Raw genomic sequence first — 25,837 nt, 5'->3', positions numbered from 1 at the left:
TAACATACAGGTATGTATTTGATGTGTACTGCCTTGACTATTTTATAAATCTCAGCACAATTCTCATTCATGCTCTTCTCTTGCGTAGAATTGTACATACCAAAAAAAGAAGATTATTGTGTTTGCAACTTCTCTATGGTCGCATGAAGGACACATTAAATGTGTAAAGTCACTAAGTCGACGGAGATCATCTAGATACAAAAGATCAAACAAATCGTAATATTCGAGACTCGATTATTTATCACACCAACGATATTATGCAAAGGATTATGAAGTGGCTTCCAGTATAGCCTAGTGATACGCAAAAGATTGCCTCAGGTGGCATGTGCAGTTACTTAGCTAATGGCGTAAGAAAATATTGTTCATTTAGAGAATGATAAGATTAATTACAAAGTCTCTGTACGTGAGAGCATTAATAAATTAAGATTGTCCACAATGACAAAGAATTGGTCATTGTCCTGTTCAATTACAGTAAATGAAGTTACAAGTGTCATGCAACACATAACAGTTCGTCAGAATTCTGTGACATATGGAAGGACAAAAGTGAGCTTGTATTTATAAACTTAAAGTAGCAGACACACACACTATTCGCTGGTGTAACAGGGAATGGCTGATCTTTTACTGGTACCAGAATTACGCTCCACCAAACGCCGTTTGGTGGTTTTAGGATCATGATGTAGATGTATGATGCGTGCTCAAAGACAGGAAGCTAATCGTTATCTTGGGCGCATCAAGTATACGACAAGTATATACTACAATGACAATATTTTGCTTCAATACTTGGCGCTAAGTCTCAGGGTTGTTCACTTCTGTTAAACTACAACATTGGTGCTTAATTTAATTTATGAAAGGCGCGAATCAGAAATAACGATTTGAGATTTCCGTTGACCTTTATAATTATTGTTGTATCTCAGAAAGACAAATGTTTTACGTTGAATGGGCGCAGTATCTTTGTTACCTTCTGCAGACTGTCTCTTTTCTGCTTGCGTTTTCTTAGATTTTTTTATCTTGCCAGGGCAAAGTTCACACTGGGAACGGATATGGTTTTTATTCTCATTCCTATTAGGTCGATATTCAACATATTACGTACCTTTATCCACTTTTTCCTAAATGTAGATGAGTGCTTGATTGTCTGAATGTCTGTGTAAATACGAACGCACCCACATCGATAAATTTATATTGTCCTCTTCGGTTCCGTCTGTGGTCCTTGGAATGGCCGTTGGGTCTTTTCTCAGAGGCTACGTTGTGGTGGCAGTTTAGCGGGTGCGAGCAGATGGGGGGAGGTCAATCTGCTTGTCCGTTCTTTGAGACTGGCTTCGCGATTGACGCTTAGGAAACACTGAAAAGGGAAACCAGGTGCTGTGTCTGCTATCTCCTGATTGGAGGAGACGCTCGGCACCACTGCAAAGTCGCTTTGTCGACTGGTCAGTTCGCCATCTCTCAGTTTTTATCTGTCTCTATCCTCGGAGTTGCTGCAGGCTGAAACTTGTTCAGTCAGTAGACGCCGTTCGTAGTCTGTCGAGTGCTACCGCACTTTAAATTCCGTGTTAGGAAGTATCTACGATTGTTAATTCATTTGTTGGAAGCATTTTTGGGCACTTCACGAGTGATAAATATGTGGTCGCCTAATTAGATTCAATTAGGGAAGGCCTTGTTCCTCATCCAGTCATGATTTAATTCTTGAATGGCGATCCTCTTTAAGTTTTTTGATGTGTTTCCATTGTCGGCTGCAAGCTTGTTTTCACAGCTCATCTATTCTAGAGCTGGTGAAGTTTGTCTTCTGCTCTCTTTAAAGTCTGGATTTTTGTATCATTTGAGTCTCCATTTTGAACTTTTCAATTCACCTAATCCTTACAGAATACTGTTGACTAAAACTGTTAAAGCAGACACTCCTCAAAGATCCATAGTGAAAGGACTTTGTACATTATAAGTGTTTACAGGAGTTGAGTTTTCATTCCATTTCGTGAGCAAATGATACTTGGAATTGACTACTAAGCCAAACTTCTCCCTAACGTGCATTCCAGCACACCATCCAATATTCCTGTGCTCATTAACCCCAACTGCCCTGAAATCAAAATGAATGAGAAGACACATATTTAAATTTTATCCCCACATCGGCCGTTCTGATGTTTGATTTAGAATACCTATTGCACCGTTTAGTAAAAAAAAAAATTTGGACCAAATTCAATTAAGAAATCGTATGACTTCAGTCAGTTTGGAGCAGTGGGTGTTAGAGAATGATAGACATTTGTGGGGTTCTGCCCACTCGTCTCATATATATCGTGCCTGAAGGATTATGCGTTCTCAGAATGCTATACAGCAATTCAAGCAAATTTACAATAATAGTTTGCACTACAAATAAGAAGAATGACGAAACTTTACTTGTATATACAACAAGTGGTCGCAAGCGATGGGCGACATGCGTATAAGTGTCCCTTGCTATACACAGTGTTAATGCAAGCAGTTGATATGGATCACACGTCACTGGTACCGTAGCACTCTCTGCTGGGCCGTGCTGATGTTGTCCGAATACTGAGCGGCCAAGGCTGGCAGGAGCGGCGCTTATATTCTCCTCTTGTAGAGGCCGCTGCTGTCGTGGTGCAGTCCTAATCAGCGCACCATTCGCCGACGTCGATTCACCGCCTTCTCTTCTCTTGCGTTCTTCAGCTCCGTTCCAGCGCTTGTGGTTACGCCAGAACAACATTGTGCAAAAGGAAACATAAAACTTCGACGATGTCTACGTTATATACCGAAAACTCCTCCTACAGTATACTCAGTTTTAAAAATTTAGACGATATCAGTATTTTTTTAAGCATGTTTTAACCTAGACGAATCTAATTAAGGTTAGTTGAAACAATTCCTGGTCTCAGCACAGCGTAGAAAAACCAATTATTTCACAAAAGTTTGAAAGTAATAGACGATGCAGAACGTATGTGGTGAATGAAATACCGACTTGCTTATCCTGATGGCCAATTAAACGCAGTTTATAAACGGAAACTGCGAAACTGAACTGTAACTGAACTGGAATGGAAACAAGTAGACTTTAACAAGTAAATGAAACAACATATCACGAATCCGTTAACTTCTAATAAACTGTGATTTCTGGCGAAGACCTGGCGCAGCACTCCCAGAACGCTCTTCCGAACCGTCCGCTGCCAGCCGCCTCAACGGACACAGGAAGGCGCGCCGAGCTCACGTCTCGCGGCGTCGCAGTTCGCCCCGGCCAGCCCGTTGTCGCGGTTTGACTCGTGTTGCTCTCGTGTCGACCGCGAACCCACTACCCGTTTCTATACGGCGCGGCCCACTGGACTCACATGGGCACCTCATATGCACCGATGCTGAAGGCGGACCAGTCATCTTGTGTCTCAGTGCGCGACCGACCAACCGACCGATCCAACCGCCAGTGACCTTTGCCCGAGCAACTCGAGCAGACTGGCGGCCTAACGCGCAGACTCAGATGCAGGAACTCAGCCCCGACCGGGCGACCACTAGCTGAGTTCTGTTACTGGCGGACTGGCAAGACTCTCATTTTCTGGCTTAAAGTTTGATCCCAACGACAGACATACTAGCACTCCGACGACAGATAGACACTCACTGCCGCACAAATGCGAACGAGAGGCAGACCAGAAACTGGTGACGCGAGACTGACCCAGCCTCTCTCGGACTGACCAACTGGCGAGCTCATAGCACCCTTTCAATGCACGTGAACAGGCAACCTTTCCCCTTTCCCACCAGCGGGAGACACCAAAGTTGCGGTTGCCACAGCGTTGCCACCGCCAGAAACGGAGGGCGACTGCTTCACAGAACGCGCTGCGGCGCGCTCTTCGAACCAGCAATTTTTACCATGGCTCAACATCTATTTCTGCTTCACAAATGCCCGTTCTTTTAGCCAGTTATTTTGCTCTCTACCCTCACTAATTATTCCTATTGCTCTCATTTGCAGCGTTAAGGTGTGTTTCCTGTACGTATTTAAGGAAAGTTTTAACTGTACTTTGGAACGTGTCTTTCATTTGACTGTCTAAACTGCTTCTATTATCAGCCTGATTTCACTATCAACAGCTCGATATCCTTCAATTTAGGATTTTATGCGCACGAAAGTGGCGAATGAACATGACTGAAGACTGTGAAGTTAACAGAAAGTCAAGCAGCCTTCTTAGATCACTGGTTCCTTGCAGCTTTTGCACCTCCTCTCACTTTTTGTCTTTGTCTCTGGTTTTCCTAAGGGAAGCAGGCGACCCTCGTGCCGCGCCAGGCTAGAGTTCGGGTCTGCTGCCTGCAGAGCTCTGGACTGCAGTGACTGCTGCCGCGGGCTGCTCACGGCTCTTGTGAAGCCCGGTGGGGTCCGCTATGCGGCTTTGGCGGCTGCTCCTCACGCCCCTCTGCTGTGGGCTCCTCTGACAACTAGCCACCTGCTCCACGAGCGGCGTTACACTCCGACGTCACGGAGAGAACTGCCGCGAAGCTCAGCGCAAGCAAGGTCTATGTGGGGAGGCTGGAATAGACGACACAGTCGCTAGGGAAAAGAGCGCTTTGTTTCTGAAATTATTATCGTTCTTAAAAAATTATGCCTGTCCTTGTGTCGCAAATTATATGTTTAAGTTTAAAAATAAAATGCTGGTTAAGTGTAACACCAATATTGCTCTTTTCGTTTGAGTAAAACGATGTGCTTTCATGCATGTTTGTACCTGCTCATTGTAAACACTTGACAAGGAAATCTGATGCAGCATTATCAGAAGCAAGCAGTGACTCTGACGTCTGCTATAGAAGTCGCTGGACGAATAGTTACATCTGTTGTGCGTTATTACTGGTGCTATCTTTATACAGAGAAAGTTGTGTTGGCATGTAAATATGAAAACAACACCATTTTCAAACGATTAGTTTTGAGGATACTAAAAATATAGAGTTTAATTTAGCGTATATGACATTTATATCTGTACTGTATTCTAAGTGAACAAACGAGTCAGAGAAACTGTGCAATGTATCACGGGAGAATCACTAGTAACTCGTTACCTGCAAAGTTGACCCGTTTCATGTGCCTATAAATAAAGAAACTGATTAAAAACAATGCTATCAGAACAAATCTGGCCAGAAAAGCTCACTAGGCATTCAATTCTACCGACAACACCCCTCACTCCTTCATTAATAATAATATTGTCCTTCAGTGACTGGAACGCAAGGAACAATTACAGACTACTTAAAGCATAACACATAGCTTTATGTTACCCAGATGTCTTTGCGGAAAGCAGAATTTTGTTAAATGGAAGGTCATCTTCCTTCCAATGTAATACAATTTACTAATTGTATCTTTAGCTAGAGTCATACATACCAGTAATGTAGTGAGAATGAATATGGTCTCATTCTGTATAACCGGCATTCCTCATAAAAAATTTTGGTTTCACTGCTTCAAACCAAATCAATCTTCCAACTGACCGAGGAATCACGATTATAGAAAAGGTTACAATGAAGAAAATTCTAATAATTTACAAATATTTATTTTGATATACGAGGGTAATATGTGTGATGCACTTGCTAAAACTGGAAGATTTTTTTTTGTAAAGTCACATTTCAACAGAAGGTTTATTTACACACAATCCCAAATAACAGTGCGCTATCAGATTTACATTTCTGGAAATCAGTAATGTAACTGTTGCTGTGTGACAGTTTTAGTTTTAAATGTTGATCAGATAAAATTCCATTAGCTATGGCAAACTAATATGTCGTCTAACAGTGCACATCATTCGCAGATCACAATAACATAAGGCTTTAGACTGCTAGTTACCTGAGCAGTATTTTCAACACTCAATAGCTTACCAAGTTCACACAATACATGAGAAATACAGTTATCTCTTGAAAATGATTTTTACATCACTATGAACACAGTTGACTTTTACAACAAGTAAGACACAATTTCAGTGGAAGGATAAAGTAAAGGCAGCTAATGTCTAGGATAGAAGTATCTTGTGCCTGAACAATGACAAAAATGGAGCTTGAAAAACAGGCTCAGTGGATTTTCTTTGACAGGCAATACCTAATCCAGCAGTAGACATCAGATTTGTAGACACAAGTGTTAGAGGTATTGCAAAAATCGTTAGGTCACTGAAAAGCAGTAACTTTTCTGCTATGTTTCATCCATTGCAAGAGTAGTACAAACATGATAACTTGATAGCAGTTTCCTTCAACTTTATGTACCAACCAGCTATGTTTCAAATCTGGTAATAGCTGAGCCTCAGCGTATACTGTATACTGTATCAATTACAGAAAAATTATATTTATGGCCAAAAGAGTCCACCACAAGCAGAAGAAACAGACAAAACAAATCAACTTTCGGAAGGAAAATGCTACAAAGAAAATGTGTACAATTGTAAAATAAAAATGAACATAAGAGATTTGTTGATGGTTTACTTAGCACAAAAAAGGAAATGATCAGGTAAAACGTAACGTTCTACTTACAGTAGCAAAACATTATTTCTGAATATCAGCTCTCGTTCGCATAACGAACTTTAATGGGTATAGACTTTTGATTTACTCGTGAAAGTCATGTTTAAGTCTGGCAAAAGTGTGCGATCTTACAGAGAAAAATGTCTTTAAAAGCAATTCCACTACATTATGCTTAGGAAACAAAGAACCACTGACGCATTCAGTACAACTGAGACACATTGCAACCATATGGTGAGGAACATTCTCATACTTCAACAGTTCGTAAATACATTTTTGGAAGACATCTTCACCATGGCTTATAACATTAAGTGTAGCCTGTGTTGGATGCATCAATGCCCCTTGATTCACAGTCATTTTCCACACATAGGGAAGGTTCTCTGAAGGTTGTGGAGAATGTATTGATTTAATACGTGACACATGTAACTAACTTTGAAGTTCTGATAAGTTTACGCACCACCGACCCAGAAAAGTCATACAGTCCTGCTAGCTGAACAGTGTTAATACTTAAGGGTCTGAGGCTTGAGGCTCTAATTCAGTCTCAGCTTCTGGCTGTTTGATTTGGAAAAATGTCGACGTAGTACTCACCATGGCCGTGGTACACGTGAATACCATGTAGTGCTAATCTTCTGATTACAAGTTTTAGTTTTACTGGTGTAGGATGAATACCACCAGTTTCACGGACTTGGAATATGAAATATCCTACGTAGTCTGTGGACAGCCTATTAGTTAGTAGATAGTCAATTGTCCGCTTGGAAGATAGTTCCTCAAACAGTTACAGAGCAGTTGCAGTAGACAGCTGAAGTCCAGCTTGTATTGGTTTCCACTGCTTCTTGCTGCTGAAACGCGATGTTCCAAACCACTGCAGCATCTGTCTCAGATGCATCATCCTATCGGCATTGTTCTTACAGATTGATTCTCCTTTTTTTCTATTTACCATTATTTCATACCACTCATTAAGATTAATAATAAACCAGCTTGTTGTTAGAGTCTCTTTTGAAAGAAACCCTGCTAACGCAGCAAACTGTAAAGCAGAAGCTACATTATGATTCAACTAGTTTCTAGCCACTGGAACTCTTATCTTTCAAATGTACTCGGATTAACCTCGGTAGCTGACAGACTTGGAACAAATATAGATCCACCCTCCCCTTGAAGTTTAAGTAAAGATTCTACATGCTTCAGTGGAACTTTGTTGTGACTCAGGGTATTTTCTTTTACTGTGGCCACAGACAATGTTATGTTTTGTGCAGCAAACAATTTCTAATGTTCTCTAAAATGTGGGGCTAATCTGCAGCAAAATAGAAGCTCTAGTCAGACAAGCAGGTGTGCTTAATTCTACGTTTCACCTGGCTACAGAGGAGGAGGAGGAGGAAATCAGCATTTAACGTCCCGTCTACAACGAGGTCATTAGAGACGGAGCACAAGCCCGGATTAGGTAAGGATGAGGAAGGAAATCGGCCGTGCCCTCTCACAGGAACCATCCACGCATTTTCCTGAATCGATTTTAGGAAATCGCGGGAAACCTAAATCAGGATGGCCGGACGCGGGTTCGAACTGTCGTCCTCCCGAATGCGAGTCCAGTGTGCTAACCACTGCGCCACCTCGCTCGATTCAACTGGCTACGAATTGAGTGAATTCCTAGAATTCCCCACATGCCAACATTGCTAGCACCCAGGACACTTGAAATACACTTCACTATTGCACCATGAGCATACAAACATTCAATTGCCTTCTTGAGGCTGTCCCAAAGTTTGTTTTGGTTTGTAGAGTTCCCAGTTAAAAAATATGCCACAATCTGCTTCCAGTGAATTGTTAAACCTGGCACCACAAAAACTAAGGCATGGCTGGAAAGCTGCAGCTCTGATGAACTGCTTAACTCTTCTCTAACAAATCCTATATATACTTTTAAACCTTTGTCACCTTCAACAAATGGCTTTATGGACATTTCATCCAATGAAAGTACACAGAGTTTTCCTTACACATCTTCAGACTCGAGCTTCACATCTGACTACTGAGTAATATCATGCAGAATGCCGAGTGCAAATTTGCAGGCTTCAGTCCTCCTCCTCACGGTCGTTGCTGATGGCAATGGGTAGTTGGTGCACCTCAGATTTTCGTAACTCTCTGTACCAACATCACATTTCACTTTTAGAGAAAATGTTATATTTTGTTTGACCATTTGTAAGGGTTTGACTCAGAAACTCTTTCCAATTACTTTATCTGGTCTGGATGTAAGAGTGTGCTAACCTTGCTCTCCACTGCAACTATCTTCTCTTTCATTTTCTTCATCTTCGAAGAGAGAAGAATATTTAATGTGGGCCTACCATCAAAACTTATCTAAATGATAATTATTATAGCTCTTTTCTAACTAGTGAATTTTTGTTAATGATGCAAGAGACATCACTATATGTGTTTCATCCTCAAACGCTTCAGTGGCTGGAAATATAATTACGAAACTCTATTATTTCACAGCTAGAAACATTAAAATAAAGACAAATGTTGTAACAGCCTTTTCAGTAACCATGTTACCAGCACTGCTCCTTTAAACGAACACTGGCATGCATTCAGCTATGAAACCAAGTCCTCTAATCTCAACATTGTGTTTGCAGCTACAGTACCGGCATAGCACAATTAGTGTGTCGGGTGCGACAATAGCTATATTCTTATTTAAGATTTATTCTTAATATAAAATATTTCACTAAGCACATTACACAGCAACAAACTGTACAAACCCATGTTGTCGGCAGAATGCATGCCAGTACAGTGCTGAGAATCGACAGAAACTGCAGTAGGGCCAAAGGAGAATTTTAGACATAAATGCTTCATATAAATTCATGTGCTACTACAGTTTAATTCCAGGCACAATTTGCCCGCCACTAATTTGATCCCCTCATAAGCTACAATCATTTCAGGTGACACGAGTGATGGTAACTGATCATAGATTGAAAGGTTACATTCATAAATCTAAAATAAACGATTGCGTTCTGTCGGAAACATGGTTACAAATGAAAACTGAAAAACGTTGATGAATATCTCACCTTCAGTTATGATGAATAGCTCACCTTTAGTTACTGACCCTGCTTTTGGATGTTTCCGTTTAGTTTGGGTGCATTTGGGACGTCGAATTTTGTTGGAATGCCATTACATTATAGCAGTCTTCTTCCATCAGCTCTACGTAACTCGAACTGTGACTCCTCAAAGTGCAGCTTTAAAAAATCGTAAATATATAAATTATATAGAAAACATACGGTATTTCAGCTCTGATTCTTGTAACCGGTAATTTACTTACTTCACACAACTTGGGATGTGTTGTTGGCTTCCATTTGTCTATCCTAGAGTTCTGTAACCATATAACTCTCTCACCTTTGTCTGCAGGAAATGTGTATAATCTCACCCCTTTAGAAGAATTGCTGCTGCAATTCGGTGCTGCACAGCAACCCGTTTTTAAATGCTCTGATTTAAAATAGCGACAAACACTATACCCAGTACAAAAACAATCTGCTACTGTCGTGTAATAGGCTAGAACCAAAATAGCTGCTATCGCAAAGGATCATGGATCGTGACCAGACCTGTCTTCTATAGACGTTGGGCACGAGCATATGCTCGAAACTCACCTTCAGTCACTATCATGGAGCGCAGTTACTCCAATCACAGTTATCACTTTCGCTGTCACTATCTTCGCCAACTAAGGGTATTATTATTTTAACAGTTTCATCGTCAAAAAAGACATCTTACTGCTAGTATGCTCGTTCAATTTTTTTAGCGTGTTCGCACAACAGAATAAAGTCTTCTTTGGCTACTGAATTAAATTGCTCCTCTCATAAATGTTTCACAGCTGTTAAGTTGCAGAGGATGTTGCTAGAAGCTACCCAACCTTTCAGAAATGGCCAAATATTTTCTGTTAGATTTAAGTCGGGGTGGTAAGCAGGAAGGAGCAAAACAACGTGAGCCGAATTGTGCAGAAACTTACCGACGGAATATTCGACAGTCCTTTGCTTGGTTCATTAAACAATCTCGTGTTGAAAAAGTTTCAGCATGTCATCCGAGAACGTGGTACGTTCCTTTGTTGGCCACTTCAGTAGAATTAGACGTTGGAAATATATTTCTTTTAAGGTTGTAATAAAGAGTTACGATTTTTAGTGTTGAAAAAGTTTGAGCATGTCATCCGAGAACGTGGTACGTTCCTTTGTTGGCCACTTTAGTAGAATTAGACGTTGGAGATATATTTCTTTTAAGGTTGTAATAAAGAGTTACGATTTTTATTGGGAATCACCTTTTCCGTCACCCATTTTTCACAATTTTGTTCGTTCATGTGGTTGTGGTAATCTCATATTGCTTGATTTGACTTCCACATGACAAGCGCATTAGGATTAAACCCACTTTCACCGGCTGTACGGACAACTATTAGGGGTTGTCCCTCGATTCCGGTTTGAGAAGACCATGAGTTGTGTTATTAGTTTATGGTTGGCTCTCAGCACTATTGGACTTAACATCTGAGGTCATCAGACCCCTATTAGTTCATGATTTCCCGATTATGTTTGATGATAAAATGAAACTTTCATTAACGTACACAATGTCTTCCTTTTCCTCCCCAAATCCTACACTGAAGCGCCAAAGCGCCAAACGCGCATTCAAATACACAAGTATGTAAGCGGGCAGAATACGGCGCTCCGGTCACCAGATGTCTGGCGCAGTTGTTAGTTCGGTTAGTGCTGCTACAATAGTAGGTTATAAAGATTTGAGTGAGTTTGAACGTGGTGTTACAGTCGGCACACAAGCGATGGGACACAGCATCTCCGAGGTAACGATGAAGTGGGGATTTTCCCGTAGAATCATTTCACGAGTGTACCGTGAATATCAGGAATCCGGTAAAACATCAAACTTCCGACATCGCTATAGCCGGAAAAATACCCTGCAAGAACGGGACCAACGACGGCTGAAGAGAAGTATTCAACGTGGTAGAAGTGGAACCCTTCCGCAAATTGTTGCAGATATCAATGCTGGGCCATCAGCAAGTGACACAATGTGAAGCATCCAGCGAAACATCATCGATATGGGCTTTCGTGTACCTTTGATGACCGTACCAGACAAACCTTTACGCCTCGCCTGGCCCCTTTAACACCGACATTAGACTGTTGATGAGTGGAAATATGCTGCCTGGTCGGACGAGTTTAGTTTCAAATTGTATCGAGCATATGGACGTGCACTGGTATGGAGACAACCTCATGAATCCATGTACCGTGCATGTCAGCAGGGGACTGCTTAAGCTGGTGGAGGATCTGTAATTGGACGTGAGTAGGTGAGGTGATGTGGGACCCCTGATACGTCTAGATACGATTCTGACAGGTGACACGTAAGCATCCTGTCTGATTACTTGTATCCATTCGTGTCCATTGTGCATTCCGACGGACCTTGGCAACTCCAGCAGGACAATGCGACACCCCACACGTCCACAATTGCTACACAGTGCCTCCGTGAGCACTCATCTGAGTTTAAACACGTCGTCTGTCCACCAAACTTCCCATACATGAACATTATCGAGCACGTCTGGGATGTCTTGCAACGTGCTGTTCAGGAGAGATATCCGTCCCCTCGAACTCTTACGAATTTATGGACAGCCCTGGAGGATTCATGGTGCTTGATCCCTCCAGCACTACTTTAGACAATATACGAGTCCGTGCCACGTCGAGTTGCGGCACTTCTGCGAGCTCACGGGGGCCCTGCACGATATTAGGCAGGTAAAGCAATTTCTTTTGCTCTTCAGTCTATTTATCGTTTCAAATACGCAATTCTTTTTTCCGTGATGTTTTCTCTCTCTAGCAGTATGAGTATACCTTATTTTTGCTTTAATAACCACCTTACACTAGTATTACTACCTTGAAAGTCTACAGCTTTTCTCAACTTCTGTTTGATTCCTTCCACTGTAGCCACCCGAGTGTCGGTCAGATAAAACTTGTAAACAATTCTCCTAACAACGTCCTCGTCAAAACTTTCACTGCTTATAACTGTTTTGCTTTTACGTTACTTATTTGCAAATGTCACACGAGGTTGCAATGATCGCAGTTCCTCACATAAGGGATTTTTCGAGTATGCTGTAGTGGGTCATTGAAGATTAATGCATTTAAAATACCTTCATCAAACCTTGAAGATCTTCTTGAACGTGGAGAATCCCTAATGTCAGAACCATACTCCTTAAAACTAGAAAACGATTTCCTTGCCAATCTCTGTCCGATTGTATTCCTTTATAGACGGTCCAAATGTTTCTGGCTGCGTCCTCTGCTGTCACCCCTCTGCTGAACTCAAACAGAAGAATAGACTGAGGTGACAGAAGCCACGAGATTGCAGTGTGCACACATACAGAGGGCGGTAGTGTGGCGTACAAGAGGTGTAAATGGGCAGTGAGTGCACTGGCGGAGATACGGAAAGGTGTGCGACGTGGTTACTGCCGCACGACAGGAGTAAACGGCCTCTGATCGCAAATCGTAGTTGCAGCTAGGCGGGTGAGAAATTCCATGTCACAAATTGTTAGGGGATTCACCATTCTGAGATCAACAGTGTTAAGTGTGTGCCGAGAAAACCAAATTACAGGCATTACCTCTCACCATGGACAATGCAGTGGCCGACCGAATTTATCTAATGACCGACAGCAGCGCTGTTTACGTAGAGATGTCAACGCTAAAGCTGAGCAACACTGCATGAAATAACAGCAGAAATCAATGTGGGACGTAAGACGAACGTATGCGCTTGGACAGTGCGGCGGAATTTGGCGTTATGGGCTGTGGCAGCAGACGATCGACACGAGTGCCTTCGCCAGCAGCACGACATCGCCTGCAGCGCCTCTCCTAGGCACGTGACCACATAAAAAAAATTGTTCAAATGGCTCTGAGCCCTACGGGACTTAGCTTCTGAGGTCATCCGTCCCCTAGAACTTAGAACTACTTAAACCTAAGGACATCACACACATCCATGCCCGAGGCAGGATTCGAACCTGCGACACTAGCGGTCGCGCAGCTCCAGACTGTAGCGCCTAGAACCGGTCGTCCACTCCAGCCGGCCGTGAGCACATCGGCAAGACTCTAGAAGACTGGGAAACGGTGACCTCATTAGATGAGACAGATTTCAGTTTGTAACAGCTGGCCAAGAGAAGTCTACTAATATCAAATACCGGCCTTAATTTGAGGAAGAAATTTCTGAGGATGTACGTCTGGAGTACAGCATTGTATGGTATTGAAACATGGACTGTGGGAAAACCGGAAGAGAAGAGAATCGAAGCATTTGAGATGTGGTGCTATAGACGAACGTTGAAAATTAGGTGGACTGATAAGGTAAGGAATGAGGAGGTTCTACGCAGAATCGGAGAGGAAAGCAATATGTGGAAAACACTGATAAGGAGAAGGGACAGGATGATAGGATATCTGCTAAGACAAGAGGGAATGACTTCCATGGTACTAGAGGGAGCTGTAGAGGGCAAAACCTGTAGAGGAAGACAGAGATTGGAATACGTCAAGCAAATAATTGAGGACGTAGGTTGCAAGTGCTACTCTGAGATGAAGAGGTTAGCACAGGAAAGGAATTCGAGGCGGGCCACATCAAACCAGTCAGTAGACTGATGACAAAAAAAAAAAAAAAAAAAAAAGAAAAACAGCTGATGACAGGATTCGAGTGTGCCGCAGACCTCACGGAGCCATGGATCCAAGTTGTCGACAAGGCACTCTGCAAACTGGTGGAGACTCCATAATGGTACGCTCTGTGTTCACATGGAGTGGACTGTCCGCTATGGATGTTCGACTACTTGGAGACCATTTTCAGTCATTCATGGACTAACGATTGCGAATAGCGATGCAATGTTTTTGGATGAGAGTGCTCTACGCCAGTGGGCTTCAGTTCTTCTCTGTTGGCTGTGGCCACCCAGATCTGCAGACATGAATCCCATCCAACATTTATAAGAGTTAATTGACAGTCAGTTGGTCCACAAGTTCCTGCACCGACAACACTGGCACAATTGTGGGCGGCTATAGATGCTGTATAGCTCAGTATTTCTGGAGGGGACTTCCAACGCCTTGTTGAGTCCATGCCACGCCAATTGCTGCACTACACCAGGCAAAAGGACGTCCGGCACGATATTAGGAAGAATCCCATGACTTCTGCCACCTCAGTGTAATTGTGACGGTATTATATGCTTGTACACCCTGTTTCTGTAAGTGACAACTGATCCCAAATGATGTGCAGCTTATTATTCGACGTTGCTTGAACTGACTGCCTCGAAACCTCTGTTTAGTGTTAAAGTTCGTCAGTCTCGGCATTTCTAGCACAGCAAACCATACACTGAAATAGAACAACTTGGCAGTAACTAAGAAGTACTCGAGTTTCAAATTCCGAAAGGAAGAACTAAACAAATGTATCTAGATCTTTTGTTGCAGCTAAGCCACAGCCTTCTAGGTGCAACTGTACTTATGTTCCGGTAGTAAGAGCCTTGTAGAATACATCTGTGTTTACGATCCGAGTCTGTAAGCCAGAAGAAGGAAAAGAAGGCTACATCACATATTCTAACGGACTTTAAATTGACAGATGAGTGTGTAAAATTAAATTTAAACTATATTTACAAACAAACGGAAAATTAAAAAGATAAATTACAGATTTTTGTAATTTAGCAAGAAGTGCTCTTTTCTACAGAACAAGATTTTTTTTTAATTTTTGGTCATTTTTTACGACTCATGAGTAGGTATCATCACATAATGTGTACAAGGGCTATCCTGCTCTGGAAAGCTCAAGACACAGAAGAGTACTGGTGAAGGCTCGTTTCGGAGCATACCTTTCATCACACGCTATTGAACATGGACCTCTGCAGTAGATGACCCTTACGTATTCCCATGTTGATCCAACGACACCATCGGTTGAAGTTGGAATGGACGCAATAGGATTGAGATTGCCCTCACGGTCTAAGGCGCTGCAGTCATGGACTGTGCGGCTGGTCCCGGCCGAGGTTCGAAGCCTCCCACGGGCATGGGTGTGTGTGTTTGTCCTTAGCATAATTTAGGTTAAGTAGTATGTAAGCTTAGGGACTGATGACCTTAGCAGTTAAGTCCCATAAGATTTCACACACATTTGAACATTTGATTGTCCTCACGATCAGTGGAATCGTGTCACTTCATCGGATGAATCACGTTCATTATTTTTATTGTTATACTCGCTCTAAAGTCATGTCTGGATACTCCATCATTGAAGTAAATGGATGCCAAAACCATGCACTGCCCCAGGGACGTAAGCCCCTAGTTTAGTATTATTCTCTGAGGGAACATTCGTCTGAGGACTCATGAGATTTACGGTAGTAATCAAAAGCACCAAAGCAGCTGTGAACTACGTGAATATTATGTCTCTCCGATAGAGTTGCCATCTTTCAGCAGGGTACCTGTCTGTGTCATAACCCCATATTTTTGTTGTCATATTGATGTATTGGCCAACAAATTTTTTTGCTGTGATACGGATGAGAAACATATCGATGTTATCGGCTGTGAACTCCACACATTCAGACATGGAGCATAATGTATGGGAATTCTGTGACCTGAGCATGGACATCTCATACCACATACCCTTGGAGGGCTGTCGAATCGGTGCCGTCAGAGCAGCGGTTGTACTGCGTTCCAGTGTGGGCCAACACACTGTTGAGACAGTGGCCGTAATGTTTTGTTTACAGTGTACACAATTAAGCATAATTTTTATGGACAGTGAATGAGCATTGCGACACGTGTCACTCTTCCAAGTTTCATCTTTCAGCAAGTTGTGGGACTGGATTTTGAAGCCCATTTTCCAACACTTTGTTTGTTCACAACAGATATTCATGAATACCGACACAGAATTTTTTTCACACAGAGATTGCAGGTGTAGTGACTCTCATAGGTTACTTAAGTGGTTGCAGACTACAGATGTATAACTTCGGTTGACGCTATCTGGAGATAAAAATTGATTTCGTTGAAATTCGCTTATCAAATCACGTTACGGAGGTTGTGATGATGGTACTGCATCTATTGAATGACGTGATATTTTGTGTGCTTTGTAACATTGCATGTGTACATTTATTTGTTTTCAGTCGTTGCAATTGTTTTGCACAGACTGTAGCTTCCATAACATTACATTCAAAATCAGCATCATAAGAAAGACTAATAAAATGTGGCATACAAAGAAATATTCTACGATAATCCATCCACATTCTCATACCAAAAACATGACTCAATGTAATGCCACACATAGTTGCCTAAAAAGTAATAGCACAAGAATATCTCATCTCATGAATCATGGCACACAAAATACTCTTTAAAAGAATATACATTCGTTATTTTGAAACTTCCTGGCAGATTAAAACTGTGTACCCGATCGAGACTCGGGACCTTTGCCTTTCGTGGGCAAGGGCTCCACCATCTCAGCTACCGAAGCGCGACTCACGGCCGGTCCTCACAGCTTTACTTCTACCAGTATCTCGTCTCCTACCTTCCAAACTTTACAAAAGCTCTGCTGCGAACCCTCATTCTATTCGTTATTTTGTTGCACAGAAGAGAAAACTGTTAACTAAAACATAAAAATATCATTTACACCACAGTGTAACAGCAAATGATGTTTACAGCTGCCAAATATCCCAGACTTTTGAGTGACTTCTATCACTGTTAAAATTATCCTCCTTATTTCTGTCTGGAAGTTCCTCCACGCAACCACTTCAACCGTCAACGCTATGTCGACCCAAAAGCGAGTTGTTTCATCTGAAAGGATACTTTGCGTTTCATGGTGACCTCAGTTGAAGCGGAGAAAACATTATCATTCCGGCCAGCACTGTCCTCTACACCACGACCATACCTCTTGTAGAAAACCTTGGAACTCTTTAGAGATTACCTTTACGCCGAACACAATGATTTGGTGGAGCTCTGAGGGAAATATCATAATCCAAATACAAGTTCGTTCAGCAGGACTGTAGGAAGTTTGGAAAAACTAATTTCCTGACTCTGCACTGTCAAGAAACCAAACGGGAGTTTTAAAGCCAGACTGAAAATGATTTTCATCATTAGTGTACCATGCATTACTCTGTCTTGTGCTTCCTGAGACCAGTATGTAGAAAATAAACATCGAAATTCGTCGTATTAATCGCAATTGTCCTCTAAGGAATACATCTGCATTGCAGTTACCTCCCAAGGTAACCACACTCAAATTCAATCTTACGATTGCCAGGCCGTGGTGATGGGCGTGGAAAATCAAACTGCGCTAAGCAAGTGTGACGATGAGTGTCATTTACTGAAATTCTAAGTAGATAAATCTTTTTGATGGATACGAAAGCATTCTAATCAACACCAGATAATCATTCACAACTGTACTAAAAACAACCACCAGCCTTCTTGACTGTTCGCTTCGCTTTTTCCTTAATTGGTGACAATCTCTGTAGTAATACGGAATGACTCGAAATTTGATGCTGAATTTGAGTTACCATTTCCTCGTCAGACACCCTCTCAAGTTTTTTAAGAAGCCTCTTTTGCTCCTTTCATATTCCACCCTCAAATATTGAAAATCATTTTGTACCTGTATGGCTCTGAGCACTATGGGACTTAACATCTATGGTCATCAGTCCCCTAGAACTTAGAACTACTTAAACCTAACTAACCTAAGGACAGCACACAACACCCAGCCATCACGAGGCAGAGAAAATCCCTAACCCCGCCGGGAATCGAACCCGGGAACCCGGGCGTGGGAAGCGAGAACGCTACCGCACGACCACGAGATGCGGGCGTACCTGTATAGTTTTCTCAGTATCTACTTAATGAAATTGACCATTACATTCCAGAGAAGGTGACAAGCTTAGACGATGGAATCTGGGGTGAAGTTATCGTTCTAACTAATACCAGGAGCATTACAACGGTTTCATGTCAGTCCTCTGGGAAACCTAGTCAATTTCTGCAGCGTTGTAGTCCGCAGACGATTGGTTGTGAGATGCTGCTTTATGACAGGTTAGAATGTCACATTATAATGAACAATCATCGTCTCCACAACGACTCTCTACTACATGCACTTCTCAGTACTGTACTATGGGTTACCACCCTTGAGCTTTTAGCGTTATCTTAAGCGTAGTAACGGGACCACACCTAAATATAAAAAGCACCCTCATACCGTACCACTATTTCCTTTGTACTCATTTGACATCCAGTGACTACTTCACTGAATTTCATCTTCAAGACAATGTTAGAAAATTGTAAACTGTAATCTGAATTGATTACGGTGAAAATAACTCTCTCTATAATACCATTTACTGCATTAACGGAACGCAAAATATTCTTCCATTAGAATTTAAACAAAAATGAGAGAGAAGCAAAAGTAAAAATTAAGAGAGGAAATTAAACTTCTTCAGTGATGCACGTTTATTGCATGAGAATATTTTTTCCCTACTATTCTTGTGCTATGACGTGACTCCTGTTACTTCTTGGGAAAGATGCTTTTTCGAGATTCTGTTGAGGCCTTCACGGCTACCGTATCGGTCCCAGGGCACACGAAGTCCCCACCGTACTTCACCCTCAACAGCAATCCCCTACTTTGGCAGTCTGTCTTGTTCTGTCGATTTCATATTATTTAGGTATTAACCGATGCCTTGTTTCTGAAACAAAATTTGCATCATATTTCCGAACTTCTTTTTATGGTCTTTGTTCCGGTATATTTTGAAGTATTCGTCTTTCACACATTCTCGATATTCTTGTAGATTGACATTGACTTTGTTGTTAACAACATAATTGACAAAATTTCCGAATAGCCACAAGATGACATTGTTTTTTTGTGGTGTAAAGGAAATTTCTTCTGGGAAGAGTATATCGTTTAGCGTAATTTCTCTTCCATCGGTCCGTTTAAGAAAAGCGACTTGCAATACAATGTCATTCCAAATATTCTTGTATCCATTACAGATGAAGCGATGCTTTAAGGAGTCCTAAGTGTGACATTTTTGACACACATTGGTTGCTTGTAGTCCTATTGAATACAGTTTTTCATTGGTACTAATAATGTTGTTGACAACTCTGTACCATGACGCTTGCACTTCCGTAGTCAGAGTTTTGTTATTTATATTAGTCCATATTTTTTCCCAGTTTTTGTTGGGATACTTCATCTCCATTTTATTTTGGTTTTCACGTGATTTTAACTTCTCTACTATATATGTTACTTGTCCTCTTATTTTTGTCTGTTAAAATGCATGTCAAGTAGCTTAATTCTACATAAAAATCCTTAATATGCTTTAGGTTGTAATTGATGTTGTGAACATATACTAGCGGCTGCATGCTTCCGGGTTTGAGAAGGTCAAATAGAGCGGCAGTTATGCTGTTCGGCTGTGTCTCTATAAGTTTTAGCGTTCTTTTAATGAAGAGGGTAGTGTTTTTCCTCCGAAGGTCTGTCAGCCCTAGGCCTCCGTTTTCGGGTCTCGATGTAGTCGTTCCTACTGCTACTATAAAAATACGGCCTTTCCATACGTATCGACAGATTGTGCTCATTATAGATTTCACTATGTCTGGAGGTGTTGGTAAAATCTGAGCGACATATGCAGCTTTCGAAAGAACTGCACAGTTTATTAGTTTAATTCTTTGCTTGATATTTAAGTCTCTCGTTTCATGTAGTATTAAGCTGCCTCTGATTTTTCCCAACACCTGTTTCCAATTAGCAGCCGTTGTTCTTAATGGGCAACTGTAAAAGTTATGCCCAAAGCAGTGTGACGCTCCACCCTGTTTGCCCACGGTAGCTGCGCATTGTCAATACCCTGTAAATTTAAAAAGGAACTTTTCGTTTCATTTATCCTCGCACCGGTGGCCCTGCTATAAAGCAATAACTTGTCTGTTAGCTGGGCACAGTCATCATCGCTCCTTACTAGAGCTCCCACATCGTCAGCGTATGCATTTGTAACCGTGTTCAGCCCAGCTATTGTTATGTCTTCTAAGGTTGTGTTCAAAAGCCGTAAAAGGGGTTCCAGAGAAACCACATAAAACAATATGGACAGGGGACTTCCCTGAGGAACTCCACTACATATCAATACTTCATTAGTATATTGTCCATTGATCGAGATTTTGGTTCGTATGCCTCTGATGATGTTCATTAAAACCGATAAGTTGCCATCATTGAAACCTATGTGTTTCAAGGTTCTGGACAGATATCCGTAGTTGACTCTGTCAAACGCCTTAGGAAAATCAATGAAGGCAATGCCTCCATTAGCTGACGATGATAATATAGAAATAATGTCTCGATATTCACATACAGTCTTAAAAATGGTACGTCGAGGGAGACGCGTCTGGTGGTATCCAATGACTTTTTCTAAAATCGGTCCCATTCGTTCTTTAATTACACGTGCAACTACTTTGTAATTTGAGTTCATTAGACTGATCGGCCTCATTTTAGTAATATCTTTCGTGTCCGTACTCCTTCCCTTTGGAAGTTGTACAGTTACACTTTCCTTGAAAGCAGCAGGAATTTCCTCTCCCCTCAAGACGTCATTAACTACTTCCGTGAATTGGGAACCTATTAGGTACCAAAAGGCCCTATAAAACTCCACAGGCAGGCCGTCTGGGCCTGGAGACTTAACGTGAAGGTGAAGATTTGAGTATATCAAAAACCTCGTCATTCGTAATTTCTAACATTAAACCTCTGTTCTCTTCCTCTGTAACAACTGCCTCTATTCCGGAGTTCTGTAAAAACTCTTGTACTGAGTTGTTGTCAGTAGCATTTCCAGAATATAACTGCTGAAAAAATCTATGTGCTTCATTTAAGATATCCCTTTGTTCTGTCAGGACTCTGTTATCTTCCGCCGAGCGGTTAAAGGCGCTACAGTCTGGAACCGCACGACCGCTACGGTCGCAGGTTCGACTCCTGCCTCGGGCATGGATGTGTGTGATGTCCTTAGGTTAGTTGGGTTTAAGTAGTTCTAAGTTATAGGGGACTTATGACCACAGCAGTTGCGCCCCATAGTGCTCAGAGCCATTTGAACCATTTGTTATCTTCCGTTCTGAGGCTGGCAATAAAATTTCTTCTTCTGTTTTTTGTGTGTTGTATCAAGTGGAAGATGGAGGTTTTTTCTGCATCCACTGTCGTTCTAGTTTGTGATTTGATTTGTAATCCCTCCAAATGTACCCTCTTGATACTTATCATTTTGGCTTTAACGTTTTTAATATTGATAAAGACGTCTTGAGACATTGGTTGGTCGTAAAGGTCTCTTAAGCAAGAGTAGTAAAACTCTATTGTGTGTCTTGACCACATTGCCCTTTCTTTGGCTTAAAATACCAGCGCTGCTCTTATCTTTTTCTTAGCGGCCATAGTCCACCATTCAATAGTTGTTCTAATTTAGTACACATCCTTAAAATAGACTGCCAGGTTTCTTGCATCTTTAAATCTAGGGCGTTTTCAGAGAGGGTATTGATATTTAATTTCCATAGTGGGCGACCCCAATATGTCTTTTGCCTGGTTAATTTGATGCTGCACCTCACTCTGAGGTGGTCAGAGAAGGCGGCTGGTATCACCTCGATACTACTGACTTTGGTGGCTAAAGTGGGGGTGACCTATATTCTGTCGATTCTGCTCTGTGTAGCACCAGTGATATATGTGAAGCGAACCAGCGTCGGATATTTTATTTCCCACGCGTCAAACCACTTCATGTTGGTGACCAACGCCTGCAGTTCTTGGGAGAAGTTAAAATTTGGTTGCTGAACCATTTTATTTAAAACGCAATTAAAATCTCCACCAATGACATTTTCTGCAGGGTTTTCTTGGAGTAGAAATAAAATGTCACTTTTAAAAAAGGCTGCCCTCTCTCGTCTCGCATTGTTGCCTGAAGGTGCGTATAGGTTTATAAAAGTAGTGTTAAAAATTTTGCAGCTAATTCCCCTCCCCGACTCTAAAAGGCACACGTTTGTCATCTCGATTCCTTCTTTAGCAAGGATGGCTGTTCCACACGCGTTTTCTGGAACCACATTCATCACCTCTTTGTACCCTGAAACAGACAATTCTTTGACATTAACTTCTTGCAGGAAGGCGATATCTGTATCTGACTGATACAGAAAGTCCTTCAGTGCAGCTACCTTTGCTTGACTCTGAATTTTGTTTATGTTTAAGGTGGTCACGTTATATGTATGTTCCACTGTGAGACGCTACAAGACAGTAAACAGAGGACACGGTATTGGAGCCGCTTACAATAACTTCGAGTTAGATATATATAGTGTTATTTTATTTTACTTTTATTCCATTGTCTGTTTTCCTTCTTTTTTCTTTTTTTTCTTCTTTCTTCTTAGAGTTCGGTGTGACAGTTTTTAATAAAAAAATTATTCCTCAAAATCCCCTTCCGCCCCTATTGCATCGGTCTGATCCTCCTTTTTGTCCGCCCAGTTAAATTGTGGCTCGGTGATGTCGTGTCCATGTCCTTGTCCAAGTCGGGTTTCATTGTCCATATCTGATGTCGTATTGTCATGCAAGGGTTCAAATGTTCCGTGTGGCGTGTCAGCCCGTTCTTGTTTCTTGTTCCGATCCGAAGACTCGCCGACCGCTTCCTTTTGTGTATCTTCGTCCTTCTTTTCGGTCTCCTGTATCTTCCTCAGCCGCTCTCTTAAAGGAGGGGCCAAGTTCTCTGCAGCTTGATGTGCTCTTCGTCTCTTCTTACTTTTTGATGATTTCGGTGAAATCGTCGGTGAAACCTTTGGTGAACTTCCTGGCGACTCCACCGAAGGTCGAGGAGAAGTCACCTGTCCCGCCTTCGTGGCGGAAGATTTTTGTGCTCCGTTATTTTCGGAGTCGGCCGTTGCTGCTGTTTCTACGACACGTGAGATGGGTGGTGTCATTGGTTCGTCTTCTTGCACCCCCCCCCCTTTTCCTTTGATGTTCCCTGAACCTGGCTGTGGTGTCATCTGTGTGGTTTTCAGTTATTTGTTGCATCACTTCCTCTTTATGTCCATCCACTGTAGTCCCCTCTGGGATGTTGGCCGTTTCGTGTGTAACTACCGCTTCGTACTCTACCATGTCTACATCAGGTATTATCGATGAAGCTTGTCGCTCGTTAGAAGAGTTGTCAGACCCAGAAGGCAAGCGCGGTGCGCCCTCAGTGACGTCATTACTGACCAGATTCTGATTGTCATCGTTAGTCAACTCCGCGGTGCTTCCCGTTTCCGTGCGCGCGTCGGATGGTCCCGCCTGCTCGGCCGTATTCTGTTGACAGGAGTCCCGGCTAGCTGCCGCGGCAGCGTACGTCACTTGCTTGCTAACAACTTGTCCTGGGACAGCCGCCTCGTTAGTCGGTAACTGAGGAACACGCCTTCTACTGCGCTCACTTCTGACGTGCCCTGTGGCGTTACATAATGCACAAGTCCGTGGCTGCCCATCATAAATTATGAGAGCGCGATGGCCACAAATATTCAAGTAAGAAGGGATATGTCGTAAGAGCTCAATCTTAATCTGTCTAACTCCATTCAAAACCGGAAACATATACTGCTCCGACCATTTTTCTGCAATATTAGATATAACCCTACCATAGGGCTGAAGAGCAGCAATGATTGCTCCGGCAGGGACCTCGAAAGGCAGTTCGAAAACTCTCACTGTTTGAATGCTTAGCCCAGCATGGGAAACAAGAACGTCACTAACGGTTCCGTCTGCACGATTAAATTTCATTTTGCCACCACACTTGTCAACTATCGAGGAGCACAAATCAGAGGAAATCAATTGCAAAAAGACAGAATTGGAAACAAAAGAAAGATGAACGCCAATAATTTCGTCTCCTGTGATCTTAACTGTTTCTGAAAGCCACCTTTTGATCTCAAAAGCCTTTGGTCTTTTGCAGGTCCAGTCAAAAGTGGATCTAACCGTATATCTTCTTTCACAGTCAATTTCGTTCATTTTGTCATTTTAAATCACTGAAAGATGCAAAGTAAACAAAGCGCTCTACTGACCTTCGTATCAACCACACAGCCGCTGTTTATGCCAGCTTTCCTAGCGCTGCCGCCACACGTCCGTCCGGCTCGGCGGCCGAGCAGCGAATGACCAACTGAGTTACGCAAGCACGATTCACGACCGGTCCTCACAGCTTCATATTGCCAGTACCTCGTCTCCTTCCAAACTTCACAGATCAAGTTGGTGAAAAGACGAGGGTAGAAGAAATCCTTGGGTAAGAGAAGAGATGTTGAACGTAACTGATGAAAGGAGAAAAAGTAAAATTTAATAAATGAAGCAGCCGAAAGGGAATACAAACGTCTACAAAATAAAGAAACCGGAAGTGCAAAACGGCTAAGCATGAACGACTAGAGGACAAGTGTAGGGATGTAGAAGCATATATCACTATGGGTAAGATAGATGCTGCCTACAGGAAAATTAAAAGAGACCTTTTGAGAATATCAATGGTTCAAAAAATGGTTCAAATGGCTCTGAGCGCTATGGGACTAAACTTCTGTGGTCATCAGTCCCCTAGAACTTAGAACTACTTAAACCTAACTAACCTAAGGACATCACACACATCCATGCCCGAGGTAGGATTCGAACCTGCGACCGTAGCAGTCCCGCGGTTCCGGACGGCGCGCCTAGAACCACTAGACCACTGCGGCCGGCCGAGAATATCAATAACACAGATAGAAAACTAGTACTAAGCAAAGAAGGGACAGTAGATAGGTCGGAGGAGTGCATAGAGATTCTATATAAGAAAAATATACTTGTGGGCGCTATTATGAAAATTGAAGATGACGTAGATGAAGATGAGAAGGGAGATATGATACTGCTTGAAGAATCTGAGAAAGCACTGAGAGACTTAAGTCGAAATGATGCCCCAGGAGCAGACAATATTCCGCTAAAGCTACTGATAGCATGAGAGAGCCAAGCATGACAAAACTCTTCCATCTGGTGAGCAAGTAGTATGAGACGAGAAATACCCTCAAACTTCAAGAAGAATATAATAATACCAATTCCGAAGAAAGCAGTTGCTGACAGGTGTGAAAATGACCGAACTATCAGTTTACTAAGTCACCGCTGCATAATATTGACACGAATTCTTTACAGAGGAATGGAAAAACTGGTAGACGCCGACCTCGGGGAAGGTGAGTTTGGATTCCGGAGAAATGTAGGAACACGCGAGGCGGTACTGACACTATGACTACTCATAGAAGATAGGTAAAGGAAAGGCAAACATACGTTTATAGCATTTGTAGACTTAATGAAAGCTTAAGACAATGTGGATTGGAATACTCTCTTTCAAATTTTAAAGGTTACAGGGGTAAACTACAGGGAGCAAAATCCTTTTTACAATTTCTACAGAAGCCAGATGGTAGTTGTAAGAGTCGAAGGCACGAAAGGAAACCAATGGTTGAGAAGGGAGTGAGACAGGGTTTTAGCCTATCCCCGATGTTATTCAATCTTTACGTTGAACAAGCAGTAAAGG

This window comes from Schistocerca serialis, chromosome 5 (assembly GCF_023864345.2).
Source record: "Schistocerca serialis cubense isolate TAMUIC-IGC-003099 chromosome 5, iqSchSeri2.2, whole genome shotgun sequence".
NCBI classification, from domain to species: Eukaryota; Metazoa; Arthropoda; class Insecta; order Orthoptera; family Acrididae; genus Schistocerca; species Schistocerca serialis.
Note: the sequence above shows the minus strand (reverse complement) of the source record.